Source organism: Ictidomys tridecemlineatus, chromosome 12 (assembly GCF_052094955.1).
Source record: "Ictidomys tridecemlineatus isolate mIctTri1 chromosome 12, mIctTri1.hap1, whole genome shotgun sequence".
Lineage (NCBI taxonomy): Eukaryota > Metazoa > Chordata > Mammalia > Rodentia > Sciuridae > Ictidomys > Ictidomys tridecemlineatus.
In genome coordinates, this window is record NC_135488.1 from 68850119 (window position 1) to 68875992 (window position 25874).

The window sequence follows — 25874 nt, forward strand, 5'->3', positions numbered from 1 at the left end:
AGGCTGAGGCAGGAGGATTCCAAGTTCTAGGCCAGCCAGGGCAACTTAGCGAGACAGTGTCTCAAAATAAAAATAAACAAATAAAAGCAGGGTCTGTAGCCCAGTGGCAGAGCACACTTGCCTAGAACCTAGAATGTGTGAGGCCATGTGTTCTATTTATTCCCCCAAAACCAAGGTAGCAGGGAGGCATGGTGACATGATACTTCCTAAAAGTTGTACACATTATTTCTCTCATATTTCTTATTGAAAATTTAGTAAAAATGACCATACCTAGCTGCAAGAGAAGATAGGAGATGTAATCATTTTATTTGCATAGGCATGCACTCAGTTAAAAGATGGGCTGATGTTTTTGAAGAAGCATAAAAGAAAGCTACTGGAGGGCGGGGGCTGTAGCTCGGTGGCAGAGCGCTTGCCTAGCATGTGTGAGGCACTGGATTCAATTATCAGTACTACATAAAAATAAATAAAATAAGTGTATCCTGTCCATCTAAAACTACAAAAAAAAAAAAAGAACAATACTGGAGGACGACTCCTTCATATCACTTTTTGTTCAAAAGCTTTTATTGGCTCCCAAATAATTAAGAATGTGTTCTGGGCACAGTGGATTACCTCTGTAATCTCAGTAATGTGGGAGGCTGAGACAGGAGGGTTCCAAGTTAAAAGCCAGCTTCAGCAACTTACTGAGAACTTGTCTCAATAAAAAAAAAAAGAAAAAGAAAGAAAGAAAAAGGGCTGAGGATGTGGCTCTGTGGTTAAGTGCCCCTGGGTTCAATCCCTAGTACCAAAAAAAAGAAGAAGAATGTGTCCCTCACCCTGTCATTGAAGCATTCAAGGTCTGCCATGATCTGGCTTCAGCTTACTGTCTAGACCTGTGTCCTCTACTTGTGAAACAAAAATAGGATTGTGTGCTGCGCCCACATTTGGGGGGAGAGGCGCTTTCTTACCAGTCCCAGTTCAAACACAATATCCTTCACATTGACTTTCTGATTTCCCCTTTCTTCAGCTCTGCTTGCTGTATGTATGTATGTATATATATTGTACTGGGGATTGAACCCAAGGGCGCTTAATCACTGAGTCACATCCCCAGCCCTTTTATATATATTATTAGAGACAGGTTCTCACTGAATTGTTTAATGCCTCACTAAATTGCTGAGTCTGGCTTTGAACTTGTGATCCTCCTGCCTCATCCTTCCTAGCCACTGTGATTACAGGCATGTGCTACCATGCTCAGCTCCATAATTTTGTGTGTGTCAGCATAAAACAACCACCATCCCTAAATAGAATGACATAAAATGACAATCCTTTTCTTATGCTTCTGACTTTATGGGCCAGAAATTCAACAGGGCATGGCAGTGGATCTCATCTCTGCTCCCTGATGACTGAAACCTCAGCTGGGGTGCTTAATGGCTGGAGATAGCTGGGAACACATTAAGAATGTGTTCTGGGCACAGTGGATTACCTCTGTAATCTCAGTAATGTGAGAGGCTGAGACGGGAGGGTTCCAAGTTCTGGCTATCCACTAGGATCTTTGGTTCTTTCCCATTGTCACATCTACTGAAGCTGGAATCTTCAAAATGGCTCTTGCATTTACTCAAATGGCACCTGGGCTAGCTGTGGCTGGCTAGGCATTTTTCTCTGTCAGTGTGGCTAGCTTGGGCTTCCTTGTGGTCTGGTCTTCTTAGACAGTCAAACCTGAGTAGTTGGTGTCTCTCAGAATGAGTAGTCTAAGAAACTAGGTAGAATCTGCAAGGCTTTTGATCTAGCCACAAAGTCCTAGAGTATCATTTCTTTCCCATTCTGTTGTCAAGCAAGTCACTAAAGCCAGCCCAAATTCTAAGGAGGAGAATTAAACACCACTCTAGGGGCGGAGTAGCAAAACATTTTCAGCCATCTTTGATCCCCAGTAACATTCCTACTAAATTGTTTATATTTTGCAGGCCAGAGTAACATATATAAATCAATATTTCCAAAAGTTTGTCAGCTCTGGAATCTTTTTGGACAAGTCTATTGGAAAGTTCCTTTGGCAGTCTTTTTAATTAATGATGCTGGAGAAATTACATATCCACTTGCAGAAGAATGAAATCACCCATGCCTCAGACCATATACAGAAATCTATTCAACCTGTAATTTCAGCGGCTCAGGAACCTGATGCAGGAGGATCGCAAGTTCAAAGCCAGCCTCAGCAACATCGAGGCACTAAGCAATTCAGTGAGACCCTGTCTCTAAATAAAATACAAAATAGGGACAGGGATGTGGCTCAGTGGTTAAGTGTCCCTGAGTTCAATCCCCAGTACCCACAAAAGAAAAAGAAAGAAAGAAATCTGCTCAAAATGGATTAATGATTTAAATGCAAAACCTGGAACCACAGAACTACTAGAAGAAAAAATGGGGGAGCCAGCCTCAATGATGCACGTCTGTAATCCCAGTGACTGGCGAGGCTGAGGCAGGAGGATCATGAGTTCAAAGCCATCCGCAGCACTTTAGCAAGAAGGCTCTGAGCAACTCAGGGAGATGCTGTCTCTAATAAAATATGAAAAAGGGCTGGGGATGTGGCTCAGCTGTTAAGTGACCATGGGTTCAATCCCCAATGCAAAAGGAAAAAAAAATGAAAATATGCTGGAAAGCTCAGTGACATTGGTCTGGGCAATGGTTTTTTGAATATGATTCCAAAAACACTGTCAACAAAACAAAAAACAAATGAGATTACTTTTAGACCAAAAAGCTTCTGCAAATCAAAGAAAACAATCAACTGAGTGAAGAAAATAACCTAGAGAACGGGAGGGAATATTTTCAAACAATAATACAATAAGAGGTTAATTTCCAAAATATATAAAAAATTTGAACAACTCAAGAGGAAGTCAAAAGCATACCTAAAAAATGGGTATAGGGTGGGGGGAGGGGCTGGGGACATAGCTCCATTGGTAGAGTGCTTGCCTGGCATGCACAATACCCTGAGTTCAATCCCCATCACTGCAAAAAAAGAAAAAAAAAAGGCAAAGGGCTTGAATAGACATTTCTCAAAGACATACATGGCCAATGGGTATGTGAAAAATGCTCAAGATCACTGATAGTCTGGAAATGTGAATTAAAGCCACAGTAAAATATAATCCCATGCCTGTCAGAATGACTACCATCAAAAAGAAGAAAAATAACAACTATTGATAAGGAGGTGAAGAAAAAAGTACTTGTATATCATTGATGTGAAAATAAATTAGTACAGTCATTACAGAAAACAGTATGGAGAGTCCTCAAAAAATTAAAAATGGAACTACCATATGATCCAACAATCCTAAATACTGGGTATATATTCAAAGGAAATGAACTCAGTATATGTGTTCACGGAGAGAGAAGAGATATCTGCACTCTTGGGTTATTGCAGCACTATATATAATAGACAAAATATGGGATCAATCTAATTGTTCCTCAGTGGGTCAGTGAATAAGGAAAATGTGGTGTATATATATGATAGAATACTATTTAGATTTAGTTTTTAAAAAGAAAGAAATCTTGTCATTTGCAACAACCTGGATGAACTTGGATGATATTATATTAAGTAAAATAGCCCAGACATAGAAAGACAAATGCTTCATGATTTCACCTGTATGTGCTCTGTAAAAAAGGTCTAACTCAGGTGCTAGGGTTGTAGCTCAGTGGTAGAGCGCTTGCCTAGTATGTGGGAGGCACTGGGTTTGAGTCTCAGCACCACAAATAAATAAAGTTCTATCAACAACTAAAAAAAAAAAAAAAAAAAAGAGGGGGTGGTGGTGGTGTGTGTGTGTGTCTAACTTATTGAAACAGAGTTGAATGACTGGGAGTGATGGTGGGATTAGGGAGCTGTTAATCTAAGGACACAAAAGTTTAGTTAGATAGGAGGACAAGTTCCAGAGATTTATTATACATCGTGGCAACTAAAATAACAATATATTGTATGCTGGAAAACTGCTAAGAGAGTAAATATTAATTGTTCTCACCACATGCAAAATGGATTTGAGGTAATGCTTATATGAAATAGCTCTATCTAACCTTCCACAATATACACATATATTAAAATATGTTGTATACCATAAATATACTTAATTTTTACTGGTCCATTAAAAATTTAAAAATAGGTCTTTTTGGCACATTTAGTCATGCACTTGAAACCATCACATCATCATCCATCATGAAAATCAATTTTCCCTAATTTAAGCAATGGTATAGGTTTTACTTGGTGTTATTCCTATCTTGTCAAAGTGACTGGTTGTCACTGTCAATTACTTATGTATCTGAGAATAGCTTGTGAGACACACCCACATGCTGGCTTCTGCTAGTATGAGATTATTTCAGTTCTATTTTCACATTGATAACCAGTTCAATTATTTTTTTCTTTCAGTACTGGGAATTGAACCCAGGACCTTGCGCATGCTGGGCAAGTACTCTGCCATTGAGCTGTGTACACGGCGTTTTTGTTTTTATTTTGAGAAAGGGTCTTGCTAAGTTGCCCAGGCTGGCCTTAAACTTGTGATTCTCCTTCCTCTGTGTTCCAAGTAGCTGGGATTACAGATGTGCATCACCACACAGGCTTGTTGTGTTTTTCCTACATTATTCACTAGGGTCACTAGAGTAATCAGTGGAATCACATAGTAGAAATTATCTTTTTTTGTCATTATAGAAAAAAAGAAAATTATATTCTGTATCTTGGGCAAATTTGGATTCTAGAGTACTTCTTTACCGAAAGATATCAGATAGTTTAACAACTGTATTTAAAAGTTAAATGTCAGTTTATGTTTTTGTATTTTTTCTATAAATATAGCTTTATAGAAATTAGAATTCTATCTATATGTAATTTTTTATTTTGGTATTGGGGATTGAACCTAAGGACATGTAACACTAAGCCACATTCCCAGCCCTTTTTTGTATTTTATTTAGAGACAGTCTCACTGAGTTGCTTAGCACTTCCCTAAATTGCTGAGGCTGGCTTTGATCCTCCTGCTTCAGCCTCCTGAGCCTCTGGGATTACAGGCATGTACCACTATGCCTGGCAGAATATTTGTTTTTAAAATACATTAGATTACTTAGCATTCAGAGTCAGCAAAGAGAAAATCCAAAATAATAAATGAGGTTTTTTTTTCCTAGTAAGGACAACTTAGTATACATTGGCATCAAAGTACTGGTGACTGTGTAATCTGTAGTCCTTCCTTTAGAGTCCTTCAGTGTCATCTCTACCCCCCAATTTTTTTTTTTTAAAAAAGGAAGAGAGAAAAGTGAGGGGTGTTGTAAAGATGCTCCTAGAACCAAAAGGTCAGGCTCAGATTCAGATAAATAATTTGAATCAACACTAAACAGGGAATTTTGTCTGAGTAGTAGCAAAAAGCAGGACGAACCAGAAGTAATGGTTTGTTCCTATGGTTTAGAGATTGGCTAAAATATGTCAACTAATGCTTTCTTCTTAGAGAAGCCAAGTGAAATAGGAATGCCCAAAAACACGACTTCAATATGGAAATGTAAATTAGTTGGGCTAGCATTTTCTAAGAGTAGGGATTTAATTCAACAATACAACCAAATGTTCACAGAGTTGTTTACTAAGAAGACAAATCATTCTTCAAGGCTCACAGAGTTAATACAAAAAAAAAGAGAGATAGCATTACTTTGATAGGAAGTTAAAATGCATATTCCTGAGCTTAGGGCAGAGCTGTCCATAAAACCTAGACATAAACTAATTTGTATTTCCATTATTGAAGGGGCATAGGAGCTAAGTATCATGGAGTCCGCATATGGCTCTCAAGAGGACTGCAAAGGGGAATGTGTAAATATGAAGAGGGTAATGTTAGCAGCAGAGGCCAGATGTTAGAAGCTGGTGAAACTGGATGAGGAGTGTATGGTTGTTCACTGTTTTGCTCTGGAAACTTTTCGGTGGGTTAAAATTTTTTTGAAATTATAAAACATTGTTTTTTGTTACAAGAACATATAAGTGGTGAGGAAAAGACTTTGTTTGATTTTGTGGCATGCACAGTTGAGTAACTTTGGCAAAGGTATAATTATAGGAGTTTGAAGCAGAGAGGTCACTACGGCCTCTGGCTTTGGTTCTCCACTTATTTTCACATGACAAATGATGCTTATACACAGTGCCCACAGCCACGGGCATTGGATATAATCTTGGCTAACCAGGATTAGATATAATTCTTAGCTACTGACCTAGAACACAACAGATTTTCCTCCTACTTAAGAAAGAATGTTGTCTTATGAGTAAGTGATGTTATCGAGGGACAACTTTGAATCTGATTGAATTTATATAAAAAAATTAATGTCCTAACTTTCTGCACTTTTGTGTGGAAGGAGTTTCAAGATTCTGATAATTCTTTGCTATTTGTGGCTGATCTAATCTTTGTCACAGGCAGTCACGCACTGGGTCATTGCATGGAGGAGAAATTGACTTTAACTCGCAAGTCACTACAACATAGTCTTTCCCAGTTTAAAGAATGAATACTCAGAATTTCAGACTAAAAACATAAATTTTTCTTATAAAAAAAAGCGATGGTATAATGATGTGATTATAGAAAATTGTAAGGGTGGTGATAATGTTGGTAAAAATTGAAAAAGAATGGCACTTTTGGTGGGGGATACTGGGGATTCAACTCAGGGGTACTCAACCACTAAGCCATATCCTCAGCCCTATTTCGGATTTTATTTAGAGACAGGGTCTCGGTGAGTTGCTTAGTGCCTTGTTAAGTTGCTGAGGCTGGTTTTGAACTTGTGATCTTCCTGCCTCAGCTTCCTGAGCAGCTGGGATTACAGGCCTGCGCCACTGCGCCCAGGCAAGAATGGTACTTTACTTAAAAGAAAAATGTACAGACATTGCGGGGATTACAAAAGAGTCCAGTTCTTCAACAAGCCCTGCATCCTGACCTTCTGTCGTGTTATGTGTCAGGGCCCTCCGGCTCCGAATCTGAGCTCAGCCATGTGATTTTCTCTGTAACTGACCTGAGAGGAGTGGAGGTTTGACTTGGGTTTATAGGGATATTAAGCTGCTCCCTTGTGCCTGTGCTGTCACCATGAGACCATGCCTGGCTCCACCTTCGGGAGCGTGAGGCACAGAGCACAGGTGCATCCCCCAGTCACCACAGTGGAGATTGTCCTAGTTCAAATACCAACCAGTCCACTCCCAGCACTGTCTGGGTTCCACTCCCTCACCTCCAAAACAGGACATAAACATAAACACTGCTGTATGCCTGGAAGATTTTGTGGTCCTTGGTTACTGTGTTGTTCCATCTTCCAGGATGCCAAGATGGAATAAAATGTGTAAGGATTTTCCTGGGGCAGATGCCTTACTGGAGAGAGAGAATGGGGAGGGAGCTGTGGGCTGGGAGAGCCATCAGAGGCAATGCCCCTGAAGAAAGTCCCCCTGAGTGAAGTTCCCCTATGGGAGTTCCCCCTGAGGGAAGGAAGTTTGGGAGCAAACATCCTGGGCTGTCTTGCAGTCAAAGGAAGATGCAGCCCAGCTGTTGAGGAACCTCTAGGCAAAGTCAGCTGCCCGCTGATAAGTCTGCAAGGTGCTTTCTTATGGCCCCTGAAATTCCACAGCATTTTTGTGGTTAAGACGTAACTGACAGAAACATGGAGACTACACCTGTAGAAGGGTCGTTCTTAATATAGGCAGTTCTGCCTCCCAGGGGCATTTTGGGAATGCCCAAGAGCATCTCTTGGCTGTCAATGATTGAAGAAGGCTACTGGCCTTTAGAGCGCATGAGTCAGGAACACTTGAGATCCTGCAATGCCCAAGCCATCTTCCTGTGTCTTCCATGAGTTCCAATGCCATAGTTCCAAGGGGAATTATCTGTTTAAAGTTATCTGAGCCAAGAATCTAATTCTGCTTTACCCAGAAACTTTAAATATTTTTTTTTTTGCCCAATGTAAATGGGCATAAATTTTCTAAGATTGCAATTGTCATGGACATTGAAGAAAGACCGCTTTGCTTCAGACTTTATTAAGTGTTGGTTACCCATTTGGGGAGCTCATGCCACCAAGCATAGCTGCTTGTGGTATTTGAACAGTAATATAATACTTCTGAGATTGTTGACCTTTGTGGGCACAGTCACCATGGGCAATAGGCAAATATCTGGTTATTTTGTTATAATTCCCCTGTGTGATCATTCCCAGGCACTTACAATGAAACACATATCATTTGGTTACATGAATTTTCTTTAAATTATGTGGTGAATAGGCAATATCACCTATGAATTTTATTTTGGGATGAAAGAAGATGATAGGTCGGACATGTCAAAGGACGCAAGTCACCTATATAAGGAGGGACAAAAGGGATTATAAAAGAGAAGAAAATATATATACTCATTGGTCTTAGTCCATTTTGCTGCTATAACAAAATATTCAAGACCACGTAATTTATAAAGAATAGAGCTTTATTTATCTCATGGTTCTGGAGGTTGGGAAGTCTAAGAGCTTGATGCCAGCATCAGGTTGGCCTTTATCCAGTATCACATCATGGCACAAAGCAACACATGGTGAGACAGAGAAAATGTGTTAGCTCAGGACACTCTTCCTTTACTTGTAAAGATACTAATGTCATTATGGGGACCCCACCTTCATGATCTCATGTAATCCTAATTACCTCCCAAAGGCCTATCGCCAAATAATATTAATATATACATTTGGGAAGTAAGGTTGCAACATGAACTTTTGGAGGAGACAGTCAATCCATAGCACCCATATTCATAGCAGCATTACTCCCAATAGTCAAAATGTAGAAGCAACTCAGATGTTCATTTATGAATGGATTAAAGAAAATGTGGTGTATTCATACACCTTCCCAACAGTTCAAACTCACATCCAGCTCTACCTCCTCATCAGAGGGCAGAGTACCACCTGTGCAGGGAGATGTCTAAGCATTAGCCCTGCAAAACTCTGTCCTCTGAAGTCCTGGTTCTACTAATACCGCCTCTTCCCTTTTCCTCCCCAGTCCTGGATGTGGTAGCTGCTGCCCTCTAACCTCTGGCTGGCTGCAGCATTTCCTGTTTTTTTTGTTTTTCCTCCCAGTTGCTTGACATCTTTGCAATCAATTACTTGTATTATATCTCTTCCATTGGAAATTCCTAGTGTGATTTCTATTTTCCCTGGCTAATGAGACCTCTGAAAAATATACATTCTGCCTGCTGGTAATCTTAGTTACTTGAGAGGCAGAAAGAGCAAAAATATGAGAACAGCCTAGGCAACTTAGCAAGACCCTGCTCAAAACACAAAAATAAAAGAGGCTGGGGATGTAGCTCAGTGATAGAGTGCCCTGGGTTCAATCCCCAGTACCACCACGAAAAAAAAATGGGTTTGATATGGCAATTATTTCTCTTTAGTGCCCTCTGAAACTTCATTTCTAGATGTCTGAGTGGAGATATTGAATCAACATTTGTGATCTTTATTTCTAGAGTTGAGAAGTCTGGGCAGATAAGTGTGATGTCCAAGGCTGCAGGAACAATTGCAAAATCTCATTGGATTAACACAAACGTTTGTCACATGTAGGATTCCGTTCCATGTTATTTCCCCTCTGGGTCAAGGAATAAGAGAAGCTCAAATATCTGGACTACTGCTATGGCCAGAGGAAGGAAAAAATGGGAGTCTCATGCCAGCAATGAAATACATACATTCACTTTGAAATGACCCATTGCTTTTCCTTGGCTCAAGTCAATCACGTGGCCTTCAAGGGGGTGAGGAAGCACGATTCTACTTAATGTCTGGAAAAGGAAGATCAGGAATATGGGTGCTCAACATGCCTCCTGGATCTGGAGGTATGCAAAGGAAGCAGTCATCAGCACATAGATGGTATTTAAAGCCATAGGACTAAATAAGACGACCAGGTGATAGGAAGTTCAAGGACTGAGCCCTGGGGACCTTCAGTATCTGGAGTTCATAAACTCAATTAATATGCTTAATATGGCAATGCTGTTCCCCTTGATTACATGAGTAATTTATAACTCCTAGATTAAGTAATGAATTAACAGCATTGACAACTTGGTGTAAATTGTGTTTATATAAGTATAATTACAAATTTTGAATTTTTATACTGCTCATATGGTTTTTTCCTTTATGATGCTCTTGTTGATTAAGATAATCTGGTTTATTTATTAAATTTGTAAATCTGCTTTCCAAGGTTTATAAGTCACTTGAATAATTAGGAAGATTTTACTTGCTAGATTTATAAGTCTGTTTTTGATGTTTGAAACTTAGGAGAATTCAGATATGCTATGTTTGTGACCGAGGTTTGAAATCTCTAAAGGAATTTAATTAATTGAGTTTGTAAATGTGTTAAATGTTTAGGGAGCAATTCATCTATAAAATGTATAAGCTTATTAAGAATAAATTAAAAAGAAAGCAAAAGTGAGTACTTTTTATTTTAATACAAGGAATTACTAGATCTATAAATATATAAAATTCATATGTTGAGCTTAAAGCCTTTTGAAAAAATTTAGGTTGATAGGTTTATAAGCTAGTTCATTGTTAATGGAAACATGAATAACATCTTGTGTTCTTTTCTACACATAATAGCATCCCGTGGATGCTGAAATCCAAGCGGTCCTCCTCCTCTTAGTCCTTCTCATGATGGTGTAGGAAGGGTGCCTAAGTGACCGTGTCATGGTACAGGGGTCCCTTGGGCACATGCTCCTCTATCTTTGGGGGCCATCTCAGGACTAATGCTCAGCCCACTCCTAGTTGTGTATAGCTGTCACTATCCTGATTAGCCTGTCCATCTGATGGATGGATATTTTTTTTGTGATGGCTTGAGACTGAGTTAATTATTCAACATTCTGAATATTGTTGGCTATTTTGGATCATGGTTATGTTCCATGCCATTTCCTTTGGTCTCAAAGTCACTGCAAGCTGAGTCCCATCCCCCACTCCCAGTATTGGGGATGGAACCCAGAGTTGCTTTACCTGAGCTATATCCCCAATCCTTTTTATTTTTGAAATAGGATATCTTGCTGAATTGCCCAGGCTGGCCTCAAAATTATGATCCTCCTGTCTCAGTCTCCCAAGTTACTGAGGTTCTAGACATACACCACTACACTCGGCAATACTTCCAAATTTTAAGGCACAGTTTGATGTATATGCTCAGCCATTCCTCTCTCAGAGGCAGTCAAGTTTGTGTCACCTGTTGGCCAGGGCTGAGTGAACTAGGGGAGGCCACCAGACTCAGGACATGCTAGTCAGTGTTCCTTCTTTGGGACTGTAGAATTGGGCTGAGACACTATGAACTACTATTAACATGGGAGTGTAACATCTCCAGAAGCCGCAGAGAGAAGAAGGCAGCAAGCCTGGTCCATCAAGTGGACCAGGGGTCAGAGAAACCAGACTGCAGGGGTGATGAGGATGCAACAGAATCACAGAGGAAAGCAGAGACAAGGCAGAACTCAGATGGCCCTTCAGTTCTTGATTCTAGTCCTTCTCAAGACCTCTTAGCATTCCTGCCGTTGGGTTCTGGGATACACTCCAGTCCCTTAATATATTCCCTATTTACTCCAAGTAGCTTCATTGCTTCTGTAATTTACAACCACAAAGTCTTAACTAACTCACCAGTAAAAACACATGTCAAACTAATAAAGCGGTGATTCATCACATTCCTTTTCTTATATTGTAGTTAACTACACACAACACAACTATATTACTATTTTAACAATTTTATCTCTATTGTTCTCTCTCTATTGATCCTATTGGTCCTCTGCAGAACCTGATTAATATGCCGTGTTCTACTAGTCCTTTCCATTTTGCCCATTTTTCTTCACAAACACAGTCAAATGAAATATTCAAATAGGGGTTTAATATCCCTAGCATTCAGTGTGCCTCACGATTTCCAACTTGACCTAAACAACATCAAGTTTATGAGATCTTTATTTTTTATCATCAGGTTGAACGTTTTTATTTTTCTGCTTAACACTTATTTTATCAATCACTGAAAATGTAATAAAATATTAAATAATTGATTGGCATCCTAATAAAAGTGATGAAACTACAGACCAGCCACTGGCTGGCGAGCAACTCTGCTGTGAGATCCCTGGGAATATTCATTTTGCCAGCTGATGCATGAGAGTCTGCATTTGGCAAATAACATGAGTGCAGGACAGTAAAAGGAAGTTTGGTTGTTTCAAAGCCCAGTTATCACAGCTGAAGACGAGCTATGCCAGGTAGTAATGAGGGATGAGAAGTGCACAGATGACTTTAAAGCCAGATGTTACAAGTACCTAAAAAGGAATCCAGGAAAAACAACAACGAGAGGTCAGGTCATGCCAACCTGGGAAGGAGGGGCATCCGGGCTGGCATTCGCTTTGGGTCTTAAAGAACAAGGAGAAGATTTGAAGGATAGGCAGGAACTGTTGATGTCAAAGAAATTACATACCCTTCTCCTTCCCTTCTGAATTTTGAATTATTTGAGATGCAGACACGGAAGTCTGGCAGCTGGAAATTTAATTATCACTTTTATTATCTATAAAGCTGCTAAGGGAACAGGGCTAAGGCCTACTTCCAAGAGGGCTGAAGTGACATTCCCCAGTCAGGGGATCCACTAGGCAAATGATTCATTTTTGTATGGCAGAGATGTCAACCAGAACCCAGGCCATCCCAAAAGCAGAGAAGAAGGGACTGGGATCAGCACGCCTAGATCTTTCTCTCAGACTCGCCAATCAGATGTCCCTTCTGAAAGGAATACTGAGAAAGGAGAGGGAGAGAGGCCAAGAGTGGGGCTCAGGTGGATGTTTCCACAGGAAATGTGAGGAGCAGGGGGAACAGGGTATCCAGCTATTTGTTCTTTCATTGCTTTGAGTTTATCAAGTGTGTCATCACCTGCCCAGAGTAGTGGCTCATGTCTGTAATCCCAGTGGCTTGGGAGGCAGAGGAAGGAGGATTGCAAGTTCAAAGCCAGCCTCACCAACTTAGTGAGGCTCTAATAAAATATAAAAAGGGCTGGGATGTGGCTCAGTGGTTAAGAGCTAGAGGGTGTTGCTCCCACCTTCTGATATTGGAATGGACCTCTGAATGTCCTCTCAGGACCACTGCTGGCCAGTGTATATTTCATCTCAGGAAGGGATGAAGACAACCCAGAGAATGAAAGAGTCAGATAAAAAAAAAATTAGTTAAATCATTTTTGTTCCAGTTATAATTGCTACATCATAGACTCTTACAAATTTAGTGTTAGAAAACAACCATCCATTGTTATTCTCTTTACCAGTTCTGGGTTCAGAATACAGTTGCCTCTTAGATAACAGCTGGGCTGGATTCTTTGCATGAATTGTATGCCTTTATGCCTGAGTCTCGGAATTCCCCCAGCATCCCGCCTGCAGTCCTCACACTCTGTACAGAGACTCTAGCTCTTAATGGGAGAGTAGCAAGGTGTGGGAAGAGCACATGTGACTGGAAACAGTATTGTGAGCCATTTTCCCCCTATTTAAAAAAGAAATTGTGGCAAAACATACACAACTTAAGTTTTAATATATATATTGCTGGGGATTGAAACCAGGTCCTTGTGTATCCTAGGCAAATACTCTACCATCAAGCTGTACCCCAGCCCTAACTTAACCATTCTTTAGTGTACCCTTCAGTGGCATTAAGTGCATTCACATTGGTGTGCAGACATCACCACCATCCGACTCCAGAACTTTTTCACATGCCCATACTCAACCTCTCTACCCTTTAAACACCAAATTCCTGTTCCCTCCTGTCCCCAGCCCCTGGCAATCCCATTCTACTTCCTGTCTCTGTGAGTTTGACTACTTAGATAGACCTCATAAAAATCTAGTCATAAACACCTGTCCTTTCGTGTCTGGCTCATTTCACTACGGGCCTATTTTACGTTTTAGTTTGTTTTGCCTGGGGCTGGGGACGGAACCCGTGCTTCACACATGCTAGGCAAGCACCCTACCACTGAGTTACAGAGCTGGTGGGATCTATTTTATAAAATAAAATCTGCCACATGTTCTCAGATCAGGTTGGGACAAAGCTAATTCTATTTTTCTTTTTATTTATTTATTTATTTTAGTTATAGGTGGACACAATATCTTTATTTTATCTTTATATGGTGCTGAGGATCGAACCCAGGGCCTCCCACATGCAAGGTGAGTGCTCTCCCTCTGAGCCACAATCCCAGCCCCTAATTCTATTTTTCTATCTAAAACTACATCCAGCCACACTACTACTGTGCTTAACTGGTTTTGCAATCAGTTAAATAGTAAAAAGATTACTGGTAATACAATTCTAACAGAGAGGGCCCAAATTTGAACATAAACATCTCTATAATTATCAAATTCCCATGGGAGTAGAGTCTTAGAATTAATTCATTTAATTCAGTCTAATGAACTCAAATTCTAAGTTTTGAGCTAATGTCTAAAAGGAATTAAGGTTTAAAATAAAATGATCTTGTCCTATGAATTAAAGTTCAAATTTCTTAAAGTTCAAAAAAAATTTTTTTTCTTTATTTTTCTTAAACCCACGCCTGACGCAAAGGCTCGCTGCTGAAGAATGGAAACCCTTTTCTTCTTCATGCCTCCAACCAAACATTAAACTTATCTGACAAGGCGAACAAGGTCTCTTTAATAATTAATAGTACACACATGAAAATCCTTTATGATGCATAAATATTTTGTTACCCAGAGTACAAAAACCCTTTTCACGTTTTGATATTAAGGTTTGGAAAAAACAAGGAGCAGTGTTGGGGGTAGGGCGCCCTGTGGAGAGGTCAGCAAGATGGGCAGAGGAGAGGACTTTCTTATAGTTATTGGCCCATCTGAGAAGGAAGTAGAGGACTGATTCCAAATGACAAGGCAAATGTCGTGTGGTGGTTGCTGAGCCTGGAAGTGTGTGTGGCGCAGGGGTCTTCAGGGGAGAAGTGGCCACAGGGCTCAGGCCTCTACGAAGCCTGGTGGGTGTAGGGGCGGGGTGTGGAGGGAGGGACCAGGCACCATAAGCTAGGACCTGTTGCTATGGAGACACTGTGAGGACAAACTGTACACTCACATATACACAAGTTGAAGTGTCTGAATTCATGCCAGAAAACGTGCAAAATTAAATGCCTGTTTTCCTTGAGGGAGAGCTTAAGAAGCATGTTTGAGTGGGAGGTCAGGTCAGGGCTTGCTGGGTCACAGTGAGGCTCCTAGCTGGGGCTGGTTGTTCCAGCAAGAAGGCCCTCAAATCCTCCAGGGAGGCCTTGGAGAAGGGTTTGGGGTGGAACAAGCCTGAGGAAGAGGGAAAGGAACAGGAAGCCGTTCACTGAGTCAGGTTTAAGATTCACAGTCTCCCGAGAAGCAGCAGCTCTGCACAGGCCGCAGGGGGCGGTGGAAGCTCAGGGCCCTATTCTGGCCCCACCACATAGTTCTAGAACCAACAGAACTGGGATACTTCCATCCTTGCTGGGTGCCGTCGGAGGAGGGGTACCAGTGCACCTGAGCATGTAGGCCAGCAACAGCAGCTGCAGTGGCATCTGGGTAGGTGAACACAGATGGCTGGGGTCAGCTCTGTGGTGTACAGAGGATAAGGGGCCCAGGCCTCTGGGGATGCAGGGATGAGAGCAGCCCCCATCAGGTCATAGGGATCCTGGGCGATGAAATGTGTTCCTAGGGCAGGGTGAACACTGGTGGGATTTGGTGTTGCAATAAGCTTGCTCTTGGCCATCTTGGTGTTGGCTTTGGCAAACTCTAGCCTCAGGGTTTGTGGGTTCTCAGGATCAAAGAGAATAGGCTTCAGTGCATTCTTGGAGGCTTCTGCTCCTGCCTGGCTGTCAAAGATGACAAAACCAACAGGCTGTCTCCAGGTGAGCCTGATCAGGGACCCTTCATGTCCTTTGAACATCCGGAAGAGCAGGTAGAGTTCTCTGGGTTTAATGTCCGCAGGGAGGCCACTGACAATGACCGAACCTCCTCCTCCAGGATTGTGCTGGCTGTCAGGCTTCAAGTTGCTCATGGTGAAGGGGGAGGGGGTGGTTAGGGGAAGGGAACAAGGAGGGCGAGCCTGGCGCCTGGACCGGGCTGGGATGTATAAAGTTCACTTTTAAAGTCTGGCGGGCATGGTGGTTCGTGCCTGTAATCCCAGTGGCTCTGGAGGCTGAAGCAGGAGAATTACAAGTTCCAGTCCAGCCTAGCAAATCAGGGAGGCCCTAAGCAACTTAGTGAGACCCTTTTCCAAAGTAAAAATAAAAAGAGCTGGGGATGTAGCACAGGGTAAAGCATCTGTGGGTTCAATCCCCGATACCTCCTCCCTCACAAAAAAGGTACATTTGGCAGCCACCTTTTGGAATGAACTTTAAATCAATAAATGCCTTTAAGTCATTAGACATTTTCTAACTTGCCATTTTTACCCAATTTGGTGCAGTTTAGGAAACGAGATAATTTATCTTGGAATTGTATCAAAAACTGGCATAACAAGTATTTAAACATGCTCACTAAGTGCCAGGAACTGTTCCAAGTGACTCTGTGTGTCATTTCCAGTTTATTAGACCCATTTTACATACAAAGAAATTGAGGCTTAGAGAGGTGCTGCTGTAGATGTTGTTTTTAACATCAACAACCAGAGCCAAAATAATTTTTAAGAATAACCTCCTACTAATCCTATTTAAACCCAAACCAGAAACCATTATATAACTGGAATACCACTTGAGAGAACCATTTTATAACTGGAATACCACTTGAGAGAATCCTCAGTTCTCCAAAGTATGTATAACCTGACAAAATTCTGGAAACTGTCCTATCTTTTTTTACCTCCCCAGTTCGGGTGATTTTTGAGTCCTGGCTTAGTCCCTTATGCATGCTAGGCAAGTGCTCTACCACTGTACTACATACCTAGTCCTATTAAAAAATTAAATTTTGAAACAGGGTGTGGCTGAATTATTGCCCAATCTGACCTTGAACTTGAGAGATCCTCTTACCTTAGCCTCCAGACTATCAGGGATTTACAGGTGTGCCCCACAGCTGTCTTATCTATCAGGCCATCCAATAGTGGCTTCTTACTCCCCTCACCTGACAGTTTCCTCCCTGCTGCTTGGCTCTGTTCCCCTTCCTCCAGTGGCCATATTGTGATGTTCTTTAAGGGAAGCAGGAGATGGCTCTTGATTCGCCTGAGCTTATAGTGACTGACACATTCATGGGTTTCTGAGTGATTGTTTAGATAAAGATACAGATATGATCGGGGCAAATATGATTGGAGAATATCTGCAACATTTCTGGAAAGATTTTCCTCACTTTCAAAAAGTAATAGATGATAAGGACATTTCTCTTTTTTTGTCTTGAGATGCCATTCTTTGAGTGTGTGATGCTGCAGCTATTTTGTAGTCAAGGGGGAACAAGCTTGGAAACAAAGCCCAATCACTGAACACGGAAAAACAGAAAGATGGAGATAATCTATGTCCTGGATGACATCAACCAACTTCTGAGCTGAGCCCAGGATTTCCCTCACGTCTGGAATTCTTGTTTTGAGAAACAATAATAAAAATCCTTATCTTAAAGTCATTTGCAATGAGTTCTCTTTTCTTATGCTAAAATAATCCTAAAGGATACACATCCCCCTTTCCAAAAGAAATATGTCTTTCAAGGAATAGAACAAAATGTTCTTGATCTAATTGTTCCTGACAAAATTGGTTCATTCTTTTACTTTATTCTTCAACATTTGGTACAACTTGGATTCCAGCAAATTCATTCCAAGTTCGAAAGTCTGGAAACATCACTTGGAGTGAGATGCAGGACTGGCAATGCTTTTGTGGTGATGTCAGCAAATTCTGCTTTCAAATCCAAAGTTCATGAGGATAGAACAAATGAAGGGGAAATGGATGGGCAAGATTAAGATGGAAAGTATGAGACAGTTCTATTAAGAGAGGTTGATGAGTAAGCAGCATGTTAAAACATGAGGCGATGTCTCCAGGAGTTTTTTTTGTTTACTTATGGATTTATTTGCCTACTCAAAGATTACCATATTATAAAATCTTACAAGCAAAGAAAAAAAAAAGAGTTGCAAACCAAGTGTATGTAATGCTTCTTTTAAAACCAGAAGGGAGGGCTGGGGTGGTGGCTCAGTGGTAGCGCACTTGCCTGGTGTGTGTGAGGCACTGGGTTTGATCCTCAGCACCACATAAAAATAAATAAATAAAAATAAAGGTATTGTGTTCATTAGGGGGGAAAAATACCCAGGAGGGAACAATGTAATTGTCAAAACAAATAGGCTAGGTTATTTAAAACATTTATTAGTGGAACAATCCATCTAAAGGAATTCTACATAGCATCCAAATTAATAAAATGGAAGTGTTGTGTAAGGGTTCATATGTTAATATGGAAAGACATGCAAGATCTATTAAGTGAAAAAAATTGCCAAAGTATCTGTGACGTAGGGATAAACAATGGTCCAGGTTTTCAGGGACTGAGGTGATTCCTGGGATATGGGCCTTTCAGTCTTAAGGGGACAAAATGATCCACTTAGGTAATGAGATTCTATTTTTGAAACAATATATTCTATCAATTTAGATGTCTTCAGCTGCAAAATACAGGAAACCCTGGCTTATTTGACTTCTTAAGCCATGAGGATATTTGCCCTTATGAGGAGTTCACATTCAAAGTGTTAGTTTGATTTTCCAGTTCAGTCCCTCAGAGACAATTTGGGTTTTCTTTTCTTTTTTCTTTCTTTCTTTCTTTCTTTTTTTTTTTTTTTTGGTGGTGGGTACTGGGGATTTTTTTTCCAGTTCCTGAGCCACGTCCCCAGCCCTATTTTTTATTATTTTTTTAGAGACAGGGTCTCACTGAGTTGCTAAGGGCCTTGCTAGGCTGCTGAGGCTGGCTTTGAACTCATGATCCTCAGCCTCCCAAGCCGCTGGGATTACAGGCTCGAAACTGGCTCAGTTTTTTTAAAAAATATTTTTTAATTTTGCATGGACACAATATCTTTATTATGTTTATTTATTTTTATGTGGTGCTGAGGATCCAACCCAGTACCTCACATGTGCGAGGCAAGCATTCTGGCACTGAGCCGCAGCCGCAGCCCTCAGTTTGGGTTTTCTTAATGTAAAATATATCCATCACTCAGAAGAGATTATCTTAGCAACCAATTCAAATAAGTCAACATTAAGCAAAAAAGAGGGGCTGCCTCTTCCTGGGATATGAGGGGTCTTTCCAAGAAGCCCTCATCAGTTTAAAAGTAGTTGACAAATTCTGCTCCTGCCTCAAAGTTTGGAGCAAATATCCTTGAGGTATTGCCTCAGCGCTTTCTATTTCAGACAGATTGTTACATAACAAGATGATAGTTGTTGAGTCTGTTGTTGTTGTCATTTTTTTAAAAAACATTTCTGCTTTTCCATAATGAAATTAGTAGTCCTAAGTAGGATATGATAAGTTTGGAACTGAGATCTATAAAATCTTTTAAATCTAAAATTAAAGTTGTTTAAATGTAAGAGTGTTATTTTTAAAAAAAACACCTGTGTTTCCTGGAAGTCCCGGGTGACTTGTTCTCAAGTCTCATTGGCCAGAATCGCAGCCTGTGCCCTTTAAACCAATCTGTGGCACAAGAAATAGCTTGAATTTCCTGATAAAAATGGGTTATTTAGAAAAGAACAAGGGTAGATGTTGCATAGAGAGTCAACAATGTCTTCTGTGTATAAATATTTACATATTAAAAATATACGTACTTGGAACTGCAAGAATATAAATAAGGGGCTGGGGTTGTGGCTCAGTGGTAGAGTGTTCGCCTACGTGTGCGAGGCCCTGGGTTTGATCCTCAGCACCACATAAAAATAAATGAAATAAAGGTATTGTGTCCAACAACAACTAAAAAATAAATTAAGAAAAAGAATATAAATATAATAAACATAAATCAGGTTAGCTGTGTGGTTTTTTTTTTTTTTTTTTTGGTACTGAGGATTGAACCCAGGTGCGCTTAACCACTGAGCCGTATCCCCAGCACCCCAACCCCTCATTTAATATTTTATTTAGTGACAGGGCCTCACTCAGTGGCCTAGGGCCTTGGTAAACTGATGGGGCTGGCTTTGAACACACAATCCTCCTGCCTCAGCCTCCTGAGCTGCTGGGCTTGCTGGTGTGTATCACCAGGCACTGGCAAGTCAGCTGTTTTTTATGAGAGTGGATTTGTGCTAAGAAATAAATATTTCTGATTTTTGTTTTGTTTTTATAATAAGTTTTTTTTTCAGTAACGAGCATTATTTTTACATTTAAAAATGGAATCATTTAGAAATGAGTGCAGGAAAAGAGGATTAATTTCACCCAGGATGTGGACCCATGCAGATAAAAAGAATAAAAATGTTCATGATTGTGGAAGGAGAGACCTTCAGCTATAAACCCAATTCCATCCTGAGGGAGAGAATGATTTCCCAAGAGGCCTTTATTTGTTGTTCTCAGGGCAGATTCTATGCTATTTAAAACACCTGAGAATGCCAAAGTAGATACAGGCAGTATAACTCAAATTAACAAGTTTCATCATTATTTTTGGAAGGGTCACCCAGGGGGGCTGGGGTTATGGTTCAGAGGTAGAGTGCTTGCCTAGCACGTGTGGGACACTGGGTTTGATCCTTAGCACCACATAAAAATAAAATAAAGATATTGTATACACCTATAACTGGAAAAATAGTAAATATATTGTTTTTAAAAAAGGACTTACCCAGGAAGTATACAATGGGTTACTATTTATTCATTTCAAACTTGGAAGCAAAAATTAGTTGTTCTAAATAGGGCATGGTAGATTTGGAACTGAGATATATAAGTAGATTTTATACACACACAAACACACACACATATATATATTAGTTGTCAATGGACCTTTATTTTATTTATTTGTATGTGGTGCTGAGAATCGAACACAGTGCCTCACATATGCTAGGCAAGTTCTCTACCAATGAACCCCCTACTGCAGCTCATAAGTAGATTTTTATATAAAATTTAGAAAAAAATGCTAGTTCAAGTGCGCATTAAAAAAAAAAACAAAAACAAACAAACAAACCTTTAAGGAAGTTTGGAGTCTTTTTTTTTTTTTCCTTTCTCTGAGCTATACGCCCAGCCCTTTTTATTTGGAGACAGGGTCTGGCTAAGTTACCCAGGATGGCCTTGAACTTGTAATCTTCCTGCCTCAGCTTCCTGAGTCACTGTGATTACAGATGTGGGTCACCATGCCTGGCATTGATCCATTATTATAATTAACTAGAGTCCACACTTTATTCAGGTTTTCTTAGTTTTTACTTACTATCATTTTCTGTTCAAGAGTCCCAGATACTGCAGAATATCTGTTCATTTTGTTCTCAAGGCTCCTAGGTTCCCCTTAGCTGTGACAGTTCCTTGTTTTTGATGACCTTGACAGTTTTGGGTCTGAATATATGTTTTATAGGCTGCCTCTCCATTGGGATTTTTCTGCAGTTTCATTCATGACTAGGCAGGAATTATAGGTGTGGCAGAGGAAAACCATTGAAGCGTCATTCTTATCACATTGTGTCAGAGGTGCACATCATCATCATGACTCGTCACTATTGATGTTGATGTAGATTTAGCCATTCTTCATATACTGCTTTTCATGTTGAGATAAGAACCTGGGGGCTGGAAGTGCAGAGCATATGTGCATTAGCATGCACAAGACTCTGGGTTCAATTCCCAGCACCAAAAAAAAAAAAAAAAAAAGAAAGAAAAGAAAAGAGAAAGCTCAATAAACAAATATAAGTAACTGGTCCTAGTTCATAACTGCCAGTGTCTGCAGTTAGCAAGGACTTAGAGAGTCTAAACACAGGTATTATGATTTAAGAGGGACAGATGACCTTCCCATTGGCCCCGGGTATGGGAGAAGGATGTGGGGTAGAGAGGAGTCGGGAGGACCTGCCCACTTTTGCCACATGCCAAACCCACAAGGGATGCTTGCCAAAGGCCAAGGTCAGCTGCCAAGCAGGGCCGAATGCCCAGTCCTCTTCCTGTTGACTAGTAATGACCTTTCATGGTGCAGCTTCAAGTGTTCAACTCCCTCTCTTCTGCAAGTGCCTTCCTGTGGATGATGACTCACTCTCCAGGGCAGATCAGCAATAGTAAGGATCCAGGCAAGCTGGCCTGGAGTCAAGGGAGGGAAAAGGGAAACTAGGAATTAGATCTGAAAAATGCACCAGAAAAATGTCTAACTTTCTCCCCGTCGCATGGCAAGGTTTTGCTTGGATTGTTCCTTGCATTATTTGAACATGAACAAGTATTCAAATTCTTTGTCCTTGGAAGGAATTTTTTCTTTCTTCTGACACATTAACCAGTTTATGCAACTGAAGTAGATCACACAAAAATAATATAATTATTTTAGTTAACATTTATTAAGCATTTTATAATGTATCAGGAAATGTGATAATTATTATATGTTCCAAGCTCATTTGATTTTCAGCAATACTGCAAGGTTACTAGCCATGTTTTATAGAGGATAAAATGAGACACAGAAAGGTTAAGGAGCTTGTCCAACTGAGATCACATAGCTAATATGTGGCAGAGGAGGGTTTAAATATGTATGATTCTTCACTCCACACCCCTGCACTGTTCTACCAACCACACTGCTAAGTTCTTCAATAAACCACTAAGCCACCCGGCTGCATCAATCACACTCCATACTGCTGGGTCATTCCACAAACCACTACTTTTTCCGCTACCTCCTTCAAAAAACAACTATGTCACTACTGCACTATTCAACAAACCACCACCACCACATAAGCTATACTCAGCAACAGACCAGTATGATCAGTACAATATCCATATCCAGGATGGTGTGGAGGGTTACCACAGTTAACCATGACATCATAGCACTACACCGTCCAACGTGCCTCTACATCAGACAGCAGTGTCACAATGCTCCCAGCAACATGCAAAGTTCTGATAGTAAGAGGATGAATGAACTGGGTCTCAGTACAAAGGGTATTACTGTTGGTTCACTTAACCCTAGAAGTGCAGGGGATCCAGAAGTTCCCATGTGACAGTGCAAGACTCAGGGCTGCTGGAGAGTTGGCTGTGTAGAAGAGACCTTCAGACAGGATAAAGAACTAGCAGGGTATGGTAGTGCACGCCTATAATCCCAGCAACTCAGTAGGCTAAGGCAGGAGGATCAGAGGCTCAAGGCCAGCCTAGGCAATATAATAAGACCCTTTGCACCTTAGTGAGACCCTGTCACAAAAGAAAACAAAATACACTGAAAGGGGGCTGGGGAAGTGTCTCAAGCGGTAGCGCGCACGCCTGGCATGCGCGGGGCGCTGGGTTCGATCCTCAGCACCACATAAAAATAAAATAAAGATGTTGGGTCCACTGAAAACTAAAATAAATAAATAAATAAATATTTTTAAAAATTCTCTCTCTCGCCCTCTCTCTCTCTCTCTCTCTCTCTCTCTCTCTCTCTCTCTCTCTCTCTCTAAAAATACACTGAAAGGGCTGGGGATGTAGCTAGACTATATGCACCTCTGGGTTCTGTCCCCAGTACTGCAAAGATAGATAGATAGATAGATAGATAGATAGATAGATAGATAGATAGATAGATAATAGATAGAGCTCCTTGGTGGATCATTATGTAAGTGTCTGAGTATTTCACTGATTGAGAGGGTATTGGCTGGGGCTTTTTGGATAGGTTGGGACTGCATTAATATTTTCCCCATTTTAACTCATGAAATATGGACACTTGTTATCCTAAAATTTGTTATCCAGCATTTTTTAAAGAAAGCAATTTGATTCAGACAATTCATTATGCCTGGGATGTTAATTCAAGGCCACGTGGGGAGACTTTTTGGGGATCTTCTAAATCACCGTGGAAGCCACCTCCTGGCTTAGCAGGCCCACTCACAGGACCAGAACACCTTCTGATGGATGGGTAGTGCTGGGTGGAGACAGCAGCCTAAAAGGGACTTCACAGCTCTGCAAGGAAAGGAGCAAAAAGGTCCTGCATTTGACCGCAACACTAAACAGCCCTTTCATTACTAATGAAGAGGGTTTGGGGAAGGTTGGCCAGGATCCTGGACTGGGAGTTCAGGGCAAGTTATTAAAGACCTATAAAGACCTCACTGGGAAGTTTAAGGGATTTCTGGCTCTGATATTAATGGCATTGAAAGAAAGGACCAAATGGCCCTCCAGCCTCAAGAGGGGTCCTCCTGGATGAAGGCTGCAGGTTGCTGCCATCAGGTTCAACACCAAGCCAGGGAAAAGGAGAGGAAGGAAAAAAAAATCTAAGAAAGATCAATATTCAGCTTTAACAATGCTGAAGGGGTAGGAAAGGGGGTGATCAATTCCTGCTCATCACACAGGGTCATGGCTGACTTCCTCTATAACAAAGGACAAGTTAAAAGAGAAAAGTATTAACAAATTTATTTGTTCATGGTTTTACCTGACATAGGAGCCTTCAGAATGAAGACCCAAGACCCAGGGTGAATGCTCCATCTTTATGCTTAGCTTAGCTAAAGCACACACAGTTATATAGAAATGTGATTGGATTAAAAAGGGGTGGCCTGATAGTGAGAGGTTAAGTGGGGAAACCCAGCAAGGTGTGTCTGTGTGACCTTCCCTCTTTCTGGGTCTGGGGCAGGACCCTTTTTGGATTGAGGGTCTTAGGATCTACCATAATTTCTTTATGGCCAGCTCATATGCAGAAGGTTAGGAAAAAGAAAGAGTAGCATTTTTAGGTTTCATGGCTGACTTTGGGAAAAAGGAAGTCTAGTTTTTTTGACCTGGGTGGGGGAAGCAGAATTCTAATTTCTATGGCTTGTGTCGGGGAGAATGGGGGGTGAGAGGAGGGAGAGGAAGGTCAAAGAGAAAATTTGCTCACTAGGCCTTCATTTTGGGGTATTGCTTTTCTGAGCCCCAACAATGCTAAATGGGTATTCACGCTCTTTGGAAAAATGAAGCCAGGTAGAGAGCACTTGTTTGCTCAAGCAATCAAGACTCCTTGCCTCTCTTACCTCGGTAACCTTTACCAGACTTCATCACCTGCTTCTTGAGTTAGGTCTGGAGACTCAGTTTTCTTTCTGTTATTCAATATGAAGACATGCACGTTCAAGTTTTCCCATCCCATGAGATGGGCTAGACAGAGATTCAACAAAGAAAGAGTTGTCCCTTTCCACCTTTTTCTGTCTCCTTAAAGACTAGTTATTTATTCCAATGTTCCTTTCTCACATTTATCCATTCTTGGTCTGCCCTTTAGGAAAACAGGGCTGGAAACACCTGATCTATCCATCAGCATGAGGATGTCATGGGGCTCCATACACTTTGAAAGATGCATGGATGATCATTGAAATATTGACAAAGAGTAGAAATCTTTGGGTTTTTAAAAATTTTTGTATGTGTGTGTGTGTGTGTGTATGTGTGTGTTTTATATATACGTATTGTTGATGGGCCTTTATTTTATTCATTTATTTTATATGTGGTGCTCATACATGGCAGGCAAGCACTCTACTACTGAGCCACAACCTCAGCCCCAGTCTTTGTGTTTTAATATTGTTTGCTAAAAGTTCTTAATTCCATGAGGGTGGGGGGGTTTGTCTGGTTTTTCACTGATTTCCCCAGTTCTTAAGACAGTGACAGACACATAGTGTGATGGCAAAACCAGACCTGGTTGTAAAATGAAATTATAAAAATGTTTTTTTTTTTTAATTTTAACATTTTTTATTTTTTTTTTTAGTTTTCGGCAGACACAACATCTTTGTTTGTATGTGATGCTGAGGATCAAACCCGGGCCAGGCGAGCGCGCTACCGCTTGAGCCACTTCCTCAGCCCTAAAAATGTTAGGGTAACAATGCCTAGAAAAAGAGTCAGTTCCTCTCCCCTTCTAATCAGCCTTTCTTCAGGAAACCTAATCATCCGTGGGTCTCTACTTTTGGATTGTACATAACTGTCTCTAGGAGTCTGAGTTCTCCCTCTTGAAATGTAAACACCCCTGTG

The 25874-nt window shown here is 40.8% G+C and overlaps 1 pseudogene; it reads right to left on the reverse strand.

The window, feature by feature from the left end:
• Positions 1-15248: 15248 nt before the first annotated feature.
• On the reverse strand, positions 15249-15927 carry LOC101963397 (RNA-binding protein with multiple splicing 2 pseudogene; annotated as a pseudogene).
• Between the last annotated feature and the right edge of the window lie 9947 nt (positions 15928-25874).